The sequence below is a fragment of the Zootermopsis nevadensis genome, unplaced genomic scaffold (assembly GCF_977971745.1).
Source record: "Zootermopsis nevadensis isolate Lab colony 2312 unplaced genomic scaffold, Znev_1.0 Znev_ptg000020l, whole genome shotgun sequence".
Lineage (NCBI taxonomy): Eukaryota > Metazoa > Arthropoda > Insecta > Blattodea > Termopsidae > Zootermopsis > Zootermopsis nevadensis.
In genome coordinates, this window is record NW_028259152.1 from 14,423,373 (window position 1) to 14,438,518 (window position 15,146).

Consider the following 15,146-nt stretch of genomic DNA (forward strand, 5'->3'; position numbering starts at 1 on the left):
TTATGTGGGTTTGGCATATCTAGTCGTCCCAGAAATAAAATCGAACACAATTATGTCCGTAATAATAACTGTTGATCCACCTTTTTATGTCAATACGAACAGCACCAGCAGTTGATAAATGGCAGCACTATCTGCACATGAGTTTACAGACGCAATCAACCCATCCCACAAATTGGATCATCCGTCACTTTGATATTACGGATTGTAGAAAACTGAAAATGTTCGAGTTTGGAGTGGCCTCCAATGGTATAACATCCATACCAAATTTCTTGAATATTCTTTCATCTGTTCTCGAACAAAATTCATGAGTTGGACATGAGTACGTCATCCTTCCACCTCACGACTTTCAACATCTGTCACGTTGGACTAGTCTCTATTGTCAGAACCTCGATATCAGATTCCATGAAAATCCGCTTAGCCGTTCTCGAGTTGTTATATGGCAGAAAGTAGGACGTGTGACTGCTGATGGATGACGGTACGATCTGTGCTTAAGGACAGCGATCGACGGACAACAGACATACGGAGAGAACGCACTCAAAAGGTGATATTCGCTTTTGATAAAGCATAGAGAAAACTTGAAATTTTTCAGACAAAATTAAGAATGGATAAAAACGTGAGAATACGTTAAGCAGTGCTGCATTAAATATAATATGCATGTTGTTGAATTTAGGAGAAATTTATTTTTCACTTAAATATGTAATACCAAGATTGAAATTTTAATCTAGTTTATTATCGTCGGGGTTAGTTGAAAATTTTAAATGTTAAAATTGAAGGAATAATGTTTTGTATGCTAAAGCATCGGCTTCTTATCTACGTATTTATTTAAGTATTTCACAATTCTTCAATTGGTGAACTGGGGATGTAGAAGGAACTCATAATCCGCATTGCCACGAGGCCGATATGACTCCCAACTTGTGGGCGGTTACACAGATTTCACGGGTTAGAGTTTATAAAACGATGTACTAACAACATTTTGTTTACACCAAGTGTTTGAATCAAAATGTCGTGTGTTATAATTCGCAATAGCGGAGTGAAGATGGGTTACAAAGGGCTCCATCTTATGTCAAACACACGACCAGGATAATTTCGTAAGTCTGGTGAAGTTAGATTTTGAAGGTTTTCATAGCGGTAACTTTCTTTGAAAAAACTATTTAGTGTTCAAATTATGTTTTAAGTACGAAACTAATTACAACTAAATATTGAAGCAAGTTCAGTTATTTCTACGCACCAGTTTGATCACTGCCCTCTTCTGGGTTACTGTACCCCGTGTAGTTTGGTAGAAGTTTACCGACGTTTCAGAGGTGCTTGTTCTTTCCATCATCGTCTTGTTGATGGACGGAGCAAGCCGTGAGAACGTAAAGTTTCTCCCGTCCTTTTAATTAGCCTGTTTGACGACTCTAATCCATACTGAATACATTTTCATGCGTTGAATGATATAAGATGATTTCATAATAAAATGTTCATTAAATTAAATGTAGGTTTTAGCCATATTTTAATTTTGTATTGACATATTTTTATAAAATTCTTAAATTAACTCATACATGTAGTTGAGTTCAATAGAATTTTCTTTCATTTCCGTAAATATTAAATAGCATTTGAATTTGGTTGTCGTATGTTGTACATTTTGAAACACGTGCCAAAATTGATTAAAGTCGAACACTTTAGGTTTGACAGTTCGTGTGTAAATATGTTTCTGCGTCTTGGTGGAAGGGCATTTCTAGTTATACTTGTGTTAAAAATGGAAACAGATTTGTTAACATCATCATTATTATTATTTTCTCTTTACGACAAGAAACTTAATGTTCCGTCTCTGTACAGTAGAATCTAACTTTAATGACGCCAGCTTAAAGCAGAGACAATAATATTTGCAGTGGGTCACCTGGCAACCGTCACCCAAATAGAACGTCAGTGTTCGGTCTGATGGAGAATAAGTGTTGCCTTGTCTTTACGTAATGGAATGCACAGCACGGAGAGTTCCATGCCACTTCTCGGTAATTTATACATGCAGCGTCTAAAAGAATTTTACGGGTTTTGATTCATGGACCGATAGCTGATTTCTGTTTCCAGAATGGCAAACATTTTGGAAAATTCTGACACAAAATTATTTTATTTGTAAATTATGCTTCTGTTTTACAAACCTGCTCAACTAGCAAGTTCACGTCGAATAAGATATTCGACAATTCTGAACGAAGGTTGTTTCGAAGAAAGTCGTACTATTCCAGCATTTGCCTGGTGGGACTGGAGAAAACCATAGAAATGTTAGGTTGTGGCCCAAATCCAAATAGGAGCCTCCTGAGTTCTTACCACGCAACTGAGACGTTTGGCTTCTACGGCTGAGATACGTAGCTTTTTAGGGCGGTATCGCACTAGGATGCTAACGGGAGGCCATGGCGCAGCTGCCAGCATCTCGGCCAAACTTAATGCATTAATTTAGTAGTCATATAACGCACCTGGCATCCGTCTGGCAGCGCTTCCAACTTGGCATCGCTGCCAACCAAGATGCCAAGTTCAAATGCTACTGGCATCGCTGCCAAGGCCAAATCAACATCACATGACAGTCTGGCCAGTCCATTGACGTCCGTGCGTGATTGATAATTGAAATTCAGCCCCGACCATCACTATGGGATTCATCTGCTATTGAATACGCAAACCGGGACTTGAAAAAAAGAAACTGGGAAGAACTTGTGGAAATATTTGGAGGAGATTTATTTACAGTAGAAAAGAAAGAATTAGGTAAGAAGTGTTTCTATGGCTTTATTTGTGGGGCCGCGTTCCAATATGGCAACTTGATTTTTAATTTTTTTTGTTTAGCAATCTATATATCTATCTATATATCACAAATAACATGAATTAAGAAAAAACCTGATTTTATAATGTTTTATTAAATAAAGTTTGTTCATGTAATATTACATGTGATTTGCAAGAACTGAAATATTTCAAATTCAATAATGGTATGGACGTGCAAAGTGTGTGTGTGGGGAGAATTTTTTTTTACTTATTTCTTTGTTACAGAATTGAAATTTACTCCAGGTATGTAGTTTTTATAAAGGTAAATCTCATTTTCTCAAAAGTTATAAAAGTGGACATTTCTCCTTGCTAATACCCCTTCATTTCGTGATCTCATAATGTTGATCCATCTGTTCGCTCGACTGGCGTCGAAAGCTGGCAGCTTGTCTGGCGTCTTTTTCTGGCAGCTGGACGCCATGGCATCGCTGTTGGTGTCGCTGCCATGGCATCCTAGTGCGATACCGCCCTTACACACTTTGTATCTGGTCAAGGCGACATTGACATTGATATTTATTAATCTTTTGGTTTCAGTTTATGACTTTGGACAACTGAGGGTGACAGTCGTGTATAATCGCTCATAATTCGATAATCGACTCAAAATTTGAGATAATGATTTTTGGTGTCCTGTAGACGTTTGTGTAAATGATGGAGAACTGTAGATATACTACAAAGAGAATTCATTTTCCTCTTCAAAAAGTTGGATTAGCCGTCACGACCCTACTCTGATATATCAATCTTATATCAGGTCTTCTCTGTTCGTTTCTTTGGTCTATATTATTGAATTGTTCTTTGTAGCTGATCTTGTATGGTCTAGCGGTTAGAACGCTGGCCTTGTAATCCTGGGTTCTCGGGTTCGATTCCCGGCGGTGCCCGAATTTATAACTTGTGTTGGGCAAGGCCGTGGAGTTTTCCTCCGGGGGCTTCCCCGGTTTCTCCGTGGCATCCCAACAATTACTCCATTCACACACAGAAGAAGGCAATGGCAAACCACTTCTGGATCATCTGCCAAGAACGTATATGAACAGGTCCCAGTCCGAGAAAAGGATGGAAGGATCCTGTTCATATGGACCTGTCGTCAGACAGAACACTAAATAATAATAATAATTCTGTATTAAAAAAGAAGTTCGGTAAAACCATTTCAAGTCTCGGGTTCTTTGTTCTTGTTATTCCTAAGCTGATCTTAAGAATCCCGTTTCTGTTGTTTGTGGACGGGTCTTATGTCTTCCTGTCATTGTCCATAATTCAGTAGCGTAGCACACACATATTCTGCCACTGACATTTTTATTATAAAGCTGAAGTCTATTTTCCGTCCTTATTATGTTTTTCCGTGTACGCTTTATTGTCCCTCACATTCTCTCTCTCTTTCTCTCTCTCTCTCTCTCTCTCTCTCTCTCTCCATGATTGACGACGTACTTCGCCGTAATAAGACGGGTAAATACGGAGAAAATGTGTGATCTTGTCCAATTACTTCGTTGTCTAGATCCAGGTTTGATTTACAGTCGTGTCTCCATTTAAAACTGTTGACTTCGTTTTCTTGTTGGATATTTCCAAGTAATATTTATTTGCTGCGATGTTGGGTAATTGTTTTACACATTATCGTAGGTAAAAACTTTATCGTATGTTAATTTGATAGATAATGAGAGACAAAGTTCCTTTTTGAAATTTTTCATTAATGTTTAAAACTACCAGTAGTCTACGGGCAATACAGGTGACTCTCGTTGTACGCGTTTTATTTAAGGATTATCAATATCCGATATCCGATCCGCTGACACGCAGACCCATTTAGGTATACGCGTAGTTTCACTGACACTCCACTATTTGGACTCCATGGACCGCAGATTGAAGCTGCATATGCTGTTATCACTTTGAAAATTGACTGGCATATTTCCCCATTTAATGCGTTTTATATACAGGGTGATTCAAAATGTTAGGACCAAACTGAAGGAGCGTATAGAGGGACTCAGAGAGAACAACTTTCGAATAGGAATCGTTGTCCTCCGAAGTTATCCTCAGTCAGTCGAGGCCGTTAAAGGTAGGGAAGTCTGATGACATTCCGCTGAAATAATCTTAATTTGCAATTCTCCTACTAGCTTAATTTTGAATCACACGTATCCCGTCAGATTCTACAGAGGCCCCTGGGCTGTTGACATTGTGTTTGTGAGTTGATAGTGACTGCAATGAATGTGGAGGACGCCACTTTGAACACCTGTAGTAAATTTGGTTTGTAAGATTCCAAATGTAATCCTTGTACATTAATAAAAGAAACAAAATTAATCTTGTAGGAGAATAGCAAAGTACGATTATTTTAGCGGTACCTTTTGAATCACTCTGTATAGACGAATGCAACCAGCTTCGTACTTCAGTTATTAATACCTCTGTTCTTTCCTCCTTTGCTCTTTGTAATTCCCCGTATTCTGTTCTGTCTAAGTTCTTTCCTGTGGGGGGTTTTCCTATTACGTATATTTAAGTCCTAATTTAACCTACGTTTGTTATCAGTTTAGTGACGTTTGTCCTCCGCGTATCTCCATTTCCGCATTTTAAATGTACCTATTCCAGCCATATCCATGTGTTTCAGTTACCATTATGTTTGTTTCTTTAAGTTGAGTTTGATAAGTTTCGTTTGTTTCCGTTGTTCAGCTTATCTATATTAAGTGCAAATGTTTTTTGTTGTAGCCAGTTTTCATTCTTGATTCTAAATGTTTTCCTTTGTTCTTCCTACCTTTGCTTTTGTTCCGAACAGTTTGTAGGCGTTTTTTTTCCATTCTTCTATTGTACTGTTGTTTATTGATCCCTGATTTTTGTAAAGTTTAAAATTTTCCTGGTATAGATGTCTTAATGAGGTCTATTCTAAGAGATTAATTTTACATAATTTATTCTACCTTATTTTTATGTGCATGCCGTCCTGTTTTCATGTACATGGCTAGTCTAAATGTTGTTCCCGATTTGAAACACATGTTACTCACGTTTAATGAAATTGAGATTCACAAAATTGGTACCGATGGAAAGTGAAACTCTCTAGGACGCAAAAGGTTCCCCTGTCTTCGATGGCAGCCATTTTCTCTCACATCGCCCCTGGCGGCGAACAGTGTTACTACGCGGCCCGCGAAGTATACCAACATAAACTTGGAGCGTTTCTCTTTCCATCGGTACCAATTTTGTGCATCTGAATTTCATTAAACGTGAGTAACATGTGTTTCAAATCTGGAACATCATTTAGACTAGCCCTGTACTTTATATGCTAGTAAGAAGTGGTCTGTAGTTAAATTTTGTTCTCGATAAACCGCGTGTATCAGATAATCATTTTACATTTTTCTCACTCCTTATTATGGGTCGTAGACCTCTGGCTACGAAAATATGAATGTCGTACCTTTATGTTAGATGAAGGAATTTCAATTCTCAGATTATTAAGGTTTATTAGATTTGTACGTTTCGACAATTCTCTTTACGGTGATTTCCCAATCGATTTTGATAACTCGTGATTTATTGACGTCAGGCATATGAAGTTGCGTTTGGTGACATATGATTAAAAATGTCTGCTAAATTATACACAGAACCGTTCTTAATATGTTGATTACAAACATATGGATGACGAAAAACTTTGGTTTTATTCTTCACAAATTGAATGCGCTTGGAATCTGTACTAGTGGACACTGTTTACAAATGTGCGTCACTAAATTTCATAATTATTGCTTTGATGTTCTGCTAGCCTCTCGATACACTTTTCATTGTTTGAAGAACTTGTTAATGCAATCTGCGTTACCTCCAACCTTATAAGTGAGAGGTATTATGACGCCAGTACATTGGACAATGAAACTTCCTTATCTTGCGTTTCACTTTCTCTTTGGAATTGCGCCACGGCGTGTTCATTTTTCTTCACAGAAAGTGAGAGCAGTTGAATCACACACCACAATTCGCTTCATAATGACGTATCAGGGACTCGAAAAACGTATTTCACCACGTGTTTTGAATCGCGTTTACCTACCGTCAGGGGAATGCAGTTTTTTCAGCAGTACTCACAGGGAATAAAGCTGTCGGAGCGTGAAGCACGTTTCACCGTGCCAAAAGAGACAGTGCAGTGCAGCAAGTGGATGACGTCACATTAGAAGTGCTTGTGGCCGACCAGTAACTAAGCAAGGCGAAACACTTCACGGTCTTCTGCTGTTCTGCTCTCATTGACTTTCGTAACCATAAAATCACTTCGTTGTTCTCTTTTCAGCCAGGTCATATTACCGTGACATATTTTTCGTAATATCACTTTTAATGTTATCCTTTCACCAACTATTTTTATCTTTCAATTGATTTCTTGTTACCTCTAATCGATTCGCGCGTGTGAACCTTTATTTTAGAAGCTTAAGAGCGCAAATTTGAAGATGACTGATCTTTTGTCAATTCTTTGTTATGTTTTCTTACTGTCGGATCAAACTCCTTCTTACGTCTGAAATCAGGCAACTTTACACATCAGTAACCCACAAGACTTGCAGAAAGAAGTTTACGGTAGATCTCGACCGGGTAATCAACTATTCTAAGGATTTCGTCAGCTTATGCATGATATTTTCTCTTTGTCAATACATTGCATAGATTACGACTTGCATATCAAGAGCAGGTTAGTGTAGCGGAAACGCTCAAGAAGCCGATTTGAAGCCTGGCATGCCGACTGATATTTTTCGTGTTATTTACTCTTACCGGGCCACGAGCGCATACCTCTCAGTACCGATCTCCATAATACAGATTACGCTGTTTCTCACGTAACTTTAGGATCAGCCACTATTCACGTCTCCCAAAACTCTCTAATTTATGCAGACGGACTGCTGACCTGTCGATATGCCCCATGCACGCCAGAAACTTCTGGAACTCGTAGCAAAACCAGAAGATTAAAGACCAAAACCCGCCAACTGTACACTATCCAACACCAGTTTCATTCAACTCCTATCCTCGAGATCCGTCTCAGTGGTATTCTCCCAGTTACTTCGCTTCGATTACCGAGTTGGAATGTTTAAATTTTTCCCAGTAACATTGTGAATGTGTCCCTCGTCTTCCCCATGTTAGCCACACGCCCAGCCCGTCTCAGCCTCCGAGATTTCACTATCCAATGACCTGGCTTGACCTGATATGAACAAATCGCACTTTGTTTCCTTCCGTTTGTAATTTACGTTCTTCCCTTAAAGTGAGACTCCAAGTTTGACTCTCATATTAAAACAACTTACAAGAGTCAAACATTGAAATATAGACTGAATAATTACAAATTTCAAACCTAACAATACGAAACATTTTCCTCGTTTATAATCTTCTAACTCAATCATGAACTTCAATTCTGTTTGCTTTCAGACATTTAAATTTTGAAACTTTCTTAAACAGTTGAAGGACTTACTGTGACTTTTGTCAGACTGCCGTTCTTTGGGTCACAGTTCTGATCGTGAATTTCCTGAACAGTGGTTTGTCGAAAGATTGCTCTCTACTGGGTTGTTGCGCCATGTAGTCTGGTAGACGTTTACCGACGTTTCAGAGTTCCTTGCTGCCTGCGTCAACACGGCGCAATAACCCAGAAGACAGCAATCTTCAGACTCACAACCTTGAAAACCTCAAATCTTACTTAGTGGTTTGTTTGTTTGTCTGTCTGTCTCTTGTACATTTAACGACACTGCCAATAGCTCGGACTGTATATCGTCAGTGCAGCAGTGGTCAACCAACCATTCTAAATAAAATGGTGTCGTAGTTGGAAAGAAATAAAAATGGAGCAGACAGTGATAACGTCACGCCATTGAACTCGTTGTCGCGTCACGTCGCATAGCCTACCAACATCGTGACCACTCTTTCGAGGAAGAGACCGTTAATGTAGGCTGTTACAATTAGGTGTCTTTCATTCGATTATGGAACACTACAGGCACATGCATTGGAAACTGGAATGAAGGGTAAACAAGTGACCTTTATGCTGAAGGATTAAAAGAAACTTAACTATAAAGCACTCTTTAGTATGGTTGTGAAATTTGGTTTGTTTTTTGTTTGCTTGTCATCAGTCTTCCGACTGGTTTGATGCGGTCCTCCATTTTCGCCTATCTTGCGCCAATCTCTTCATTTCCACATATTTTTTGAAGCCCACATCCTCAAAAATCTACGTCACATATTCCAATCCTTGTCTCCCCTTACAATTCTTCCCTTCAACTGTTCCTTCCATTACCAAATTAACCAATCCTGGGTGCCTCAGAATGTGACCCTCCATCCTATCTCTTCTTCTCGTAAGATTTTTCCTTCGCCTATCCTGTCTAAGACCAGCTCATTTCGGTATCTCGTCTTAAAGGAAAAACGTAATTGTCCAGAAGTGAGGAAAATATTTGGAATTCACACTGCCAAGAAATGTCCCCTTTTATGGAATCCCAAAGTTTTTAGTCCATCACTGAAAGTTACGATACGCCATTTGATTTCAGTCCAGATCCTCAAACCTTATTACTTTAACACGATGTTCATTATTATCATTCCATCTATGCCTAGGTCTTACAAGTAGTCTCCATTTAGGTCTTTCAGCTAACGTTAACAAACTATAAAATAGTTGAAAAACTATGAAGATGTCTTCTGGGATTTTGTGCCGTGCAGACGTTTCAGAGTTGCCTGCTACCTCCACCATCAGCCAGAAATCTTCTACCAGATTACACGTGCGCAAAAAATTGCAGAAAGTCATCTTCATACTCGTAGCCACGATAATTTAGAAACTCTCCATAAACGAATCTACTTCGAATGTATTTGCTCACAACTTTGTCAGTCCGTCGACTCTAACCGAATTACATTGAGCAGTTTTATATGGAAATGTTCTGGTCTATCTAGCCCATTTTTGATTCACTTATAACGTTTTATCTTTCCTTCCTGAATTAATGTAACATCAAGACTGAACTCACATCCTCTTCACTGATCGCGTTGTTGCACAAACTGAAAAATATAAGACTGGCCATAAAACTGGGAAGAAGTTTGTACGTGTGTGGGCTGTCAGAGGTTTGAGTCTTGCCGTTCGAATTTACCTTTGAAGGAAATCCTTCCAGTGAGTCGTAGCTTGTATTCTGATGCTGAAGAAAGAAAGGTAAAACGTTTTAAATGAGCCAAAATGTGGGTAAATAGACTGAAACTTTCTCATATAAATGTGCTGAATGAAATAGGTCTATTGCCGGTGGATTAGCAGGCAACCTACGTGTACGCTTCGAAGTGGCTTGGAGTTTTCAATTTGTTGGAATACTCGATTAATTTGGAGATGAATTTATGGTCCAGGATCTTTCTCATCTCAATCGCACACACGTTCAGCTTTGTAGACTTTTATTTCCGACCGAATTCACCACACACGCTCCGGATTTCCGGAATGTTTGCTCTCCCAGGCGTAAGTCTTCCGGTAACACGGAACGTGTGTGGATATAGATCTATCCAGAGGGGTGGCAGAAGGATTTTTTTACGATAGATTTAATTGGTGTCCGAATACAAGACCTACCGAACGTTACGTTCGATCTAAATCGTATTCGGGATAACACAATTTGTAATCTCGGCCTGATAACAGACTCTTTTGATGTTGGTATGGTACTTTAAAACAATCTACGATCGTTTCCTTCTGTATTGTTTCAGTGATCCTGGGTTTCGACGGCTAAAAGAACAGTCAATAAAGATCTGTTTAGTAAGCTAGAAACAGGATGATAACATTGACTGCTTCGTATTCAGGCTATCGCAGGTTTAAATCTCGGCAGGGAGTCGGGCAATACTCTTTGCGGTTTATCGTGATTTTCCTGACACTACGCTCCAATAGCTTTCATTATTCACTATATAGTCTGAGCTGCTGACCGCGTCGTTAAACAAATACCATTGAATGAAAATGTTCAAATTTTCAGATATTATATGCCTGCAATCTATATATAGGCTGTGTGCGATAGTAACGTGATTAATACTGCTAGAATTCTCTGAAGAATTCAAAATATGTCATTTTCAAATATATAATGCAATGTATCTCCCTGGTATTGCCCACACATTTATTGTGCCGTGAACGAGTCATTACGAAAAGCTCTAAACGTGAAATATAAAATTGTATCAAATTCTTTCTTTTTTTGAAGACATCTGAAAAAACATAACCTCGGTGTGTCCACGCGACATCCAAACGCAGAAAACAGTTTGTTGCGTTAAGCGTCTATTGCTGTAGCCCCCGTCATATAAATTTGTGCAAACTGCAAAATTTCTTTCTACTAAAATACAATCACGGAAACTTAACGTGCCAAATTCTAACAGAGTTCCTTCCTCTAGAGCTGCTTATTAATTGTGTTCTGTACATATACAAAGAGATCGGTGCAGAATTCATAAAGGCCTGTCTTCCTACTGCACACACTTGTACTACGTATCGTGAATTATTATGTTGTATTTATTTAACATAAATTTCTAATCCGCGAGTCGGCAGACTTGACTCGGTCGAATTCTAGTTCGGCCAGAATGTTTTAATTTTTGCATCTGATTTCTAAGAACCTGAAAATTAAAGTATACAAAACAATAATTTTGCCTGTTGTTTTGTATGGGTGTGAAACATGGTCTCTCACTCAGAGGGAGGATCATAGATTGCAGGTGTTTGAGAACAGGGTGTTGAGGAGGATATTTGGGCCTAGGAGACAGGACGATGGGGCTTGGAGAAAACTGCATAATAAATAACTATATAAAAATTTATATTCCTCCCCCAATATTGTCAGGGTGACTAAGTCGAGAAGAATGAGATGGGCGCGGCATGTAGAGCGCATGGATGGGACAAGAGGTGTGCGCCAGGTATTGGTTGGGAAACCTGAAGGAAAGAGACCGCTGGGGAGACCTAGACGTAGATGGGAGGATAATGTCAGGCGGGATCTATGGGAGATAGGAGTTGAAGGAGACTGGATTTTGTTGGCCCAGGACAGGGTCCGGTGGAGGGCTTTTGTTAATTCGGTGATGAACCTTCGGGTTCCGTAAGCGATCTAGTTAATTAGTTAGTTACGATAAAAACACCTTCACAAATGATGCATGATTTTTTATATATTTAACATAATATTATTTCAAGACCGTGTAAGTTATTAATGAACTGGTGCTAGTGTCGTTAATACCTCAGAAGTTCGGGTGTCCGCCATGTTAGTACTGATTATAGGAAGCTAATAATTACGATAGTGGACTGGCCTTCTAAGAAAAATTCGTTGTGTCTGTCGTCGGATTAAAGAACTGGATGTGGTAACGCATAGGGAAATCACTGGGGTGTCACAACAGCAGGCAACTACATTTTTTGACCAATTGAAGTCGAAGTTCGTCTAAATAATATTCAAAAATGTGGTCCGCATCGCAGAGAAAAAAATACTTTGCCATTGCAAAGGTCGCCTGGTTAATGCTGTTTACGGAAACGATCAACAAGAATCATGAGATACATAAATAGGAAATGCGGACTTAATTGTTAAAGCAGGTAGTACATAATAGTTCCCGCCGAGCTTTAAATAATTAATATAGAGAAGCAGGTTAGGCCGTTCTCTCATTCTTTGGTAGTTATTTCTTATTCTTTAGATCAGTGATATTCAACCGGGGGTACGCGAAGACATCTTAGGGGGTACGTGAAATTTTAAAAAATATATATTATTTTATGATAAACACTGAATAATCAGTAATGTAATTTATTTAATTTATTTTAAATGTAGATTATATACTATGTATAACTTGAATTATACACCAACAACTTTGGGGGTACAAAGTTGAAGATAAATTATATCTGGGGGTACGCGAACAAAAAAAGGTTGAATATCACTGCTTTAGATGACTAGGTAATGCGGGAGGGGGTATTTTAATTGAACTTAAACAGAATTATAACATTGGCATACATTTCCGAATTAGATACCTCGTTCATACTGTGGATACATTTCAATACGGCCGGGTAGTTAAGGTAAAACAATATTTTATAGTGTCGTCATCAATATATAAAACCTAATTTGTGTTTTAATTATTTATTAAACTTCCCAGACTGGTGTTAATGTATTTTACTATTTGCATATTCATATTAAAGTTCCATGTTACATTTCACGTAATTATAATATGAAATTCGTTATAAAATGTTGTCCTCAACAGAAATTTTCAGGAAGGATTTTCCTTCGCGGTGCCATTCGCTGATTCGCGTCGGAGGCCAACATCGCAAGTAACGACTCCTTTTATATAATTTTCCTGTGTAGCCCAGATTTATCTATGAGACTGACAACACACAAAGGTGTTTTAAATGTATAAAATAAATTTTAAAGGTATCGGACAGTGATTTGAGTGTTGCTAGAAGAAGAAATTGAAAAGAAGATATAAAAATAGGGAGTTTCTGCCCTTGTAGAAGAAAACGTAATCGAATTGCTTAGATGGAAAGTGGATATTTGTGTAGCTCTCGCTTGGAATATTGATTTGCCCAGTGCGCCACATGTCAGCCATTGTACAACCGAGATCCCTGGAAGAACTTGTAACTCGACGACCGTGGCTTTGCTGTGTGGGAGTCCTGATGCGCAGCTGAGTTTTGCCCTCCTTTTCCTGTAACGTTATATTCCATTTATAGTTTCATTCACGTTATGAAACAAGTGTAATTTGGCGCCCAGCGGATACGGTTATGCAAAGGTCGACAGCTGGTGTTGATATCACATCCGCATTACGGTTGTAACATAATCTGATATTCGTTCCATTATGTGATTCGTCGGCCTGTCTGTCTGCATAACTTTCTTAGGGCGAAGGAATTGAAAATGAGATGGGTGGTACATGCAGTACGAATGGCGAAGATGAGAAAATCATATAGAACGTTTGTCGGAGAGATTGTGGAGGAAGGACCACTTGCGAAAAACTTTGGCGTGCCTGATTTTATTATTTTATTTAGTGTTCTGTCTGACGACAGGTCCATATGAACAGGATCCTTCCATCCTTTTCTCGGACTGGGACCTGTTCATATACGTTCTTGGCAGATGATCCAGAAGTGGTTTGCCATTGCCTTCTTCTGTGTGTGAATGGAGTAATTGTTGGGATGTCACGGAGAAACCGGGGAAGCCCCAGGAGGAAAACTCCGTGTTGCCTAGACCACGGCCTTGCCCAACACAAGTTATAAATTCGGGCACCGCCGGGAATCGAACCCGAGACCCCAGGATTACAAGGTCAGCGTTCTAACCGCTAGACCACCGTGGCGGTCGTGCCTGATTAGAACAATAAAATATTCTTGTGAAATAAATTTAATCTAATTTACGTGATTTCTACCATTTATGTTACTGGAAGAACATTAATGTAAGGCTGGGTCATTCACAGAGGAGACTAGTTGCATCGGTTTCATTTTAACTAGGACACTACAGTAAATTAAAAGTGTCATTCTCATTTACGAGAAAGTATATATTGGAAAGTCACAAATCATAGTCATGAAACGTTTGTAACGCAATTGCTGTACCACGAAAGTGAGCCTACCGTTTTTTTTTCACAATTTTAGTTTCGTTGAGAATGCTGCCATATTCAGCCCTGAAGATGGAAAGGCACTTTTTCTTCGAAACGTTGCTATCTACGTATAGCTCTGCACTGTGTCTTAACTCCGGAAGATTAACACCGTCATTTTCACTACATCGAGATCCTCAATTTTGGTTGTGTGTTGATCAGCAAGGAATTGTTTGGATTGGACATTGCATGGAACAATGCAGCTGGGTTCTTGTGTGTGAGACCTGGCTGTTTTAAATGTTAATTACGATCTTTCTGTTCTGTTAAATTTGTTTTTTTCAGAAACTTATTGTTAAACTGATAGCATAATTTATAATAGAAGGCCTAGACTTTATGTTTATACGTACCGTTTCCCACGAAACTTCTTCCAAACATCCGATGGATATTCATTAGCTGATTTTGAGTGAAATATGGGTCGAAATCTCAACTTTTGTGCAGTTGGTTGATGTATTCCTTGTGTCACCACCATCTAAAGCACTCGCATGTGTGTTGAGGTCTTATCGTCGACCAGCCAATTGGGCCATTCGTTCTCAAGGGACGCTCAGCAGCACGCTGCTAGTTGCATTTCCCGTTAATCATGTGGCTGCGAAGTAACCGCGTTCCTCCTCATTTCCGTTTACAGGTTGTGGATGTCCACGTACGGACATCCTGTTCGCCGTAAATCGCTGACACGAGATGAAATTATACACGAATCTGCTCTCGCACGGAACACTCGTGGAAGCATACGGAAAGGATCGCGTGTTTTTTTGAAACGAGCTTGCTTGTACATAGCCCGTAGTCGAAAAGAAAGTATGTACTATACGTATCAGCGTACATTGAACATTGAGTACTGTACCATTCTATTGTCTTGATTGATTTGTAGATTAAAATATTTTAACCTACACGTTTCTTTGAGTTTCCTAACTTAT

The 15,146-nt window shown here is 39.0% G+C and overlaps 1 protein-coding gene across 1 annotated transcript in view; it reads left to right on the plus strand.

Annotated features, from left to right (window-relative positions):
* LOC110840447 (uncharacterized) overlaps window positions 1–15,146 on the plus strand; it is an 88,403-nt gene that overhangs the window by 25,133 nt on the left and 48,124 nt on the right. The gene's annotated exons all lie outside the window — the stretch shown is intronic.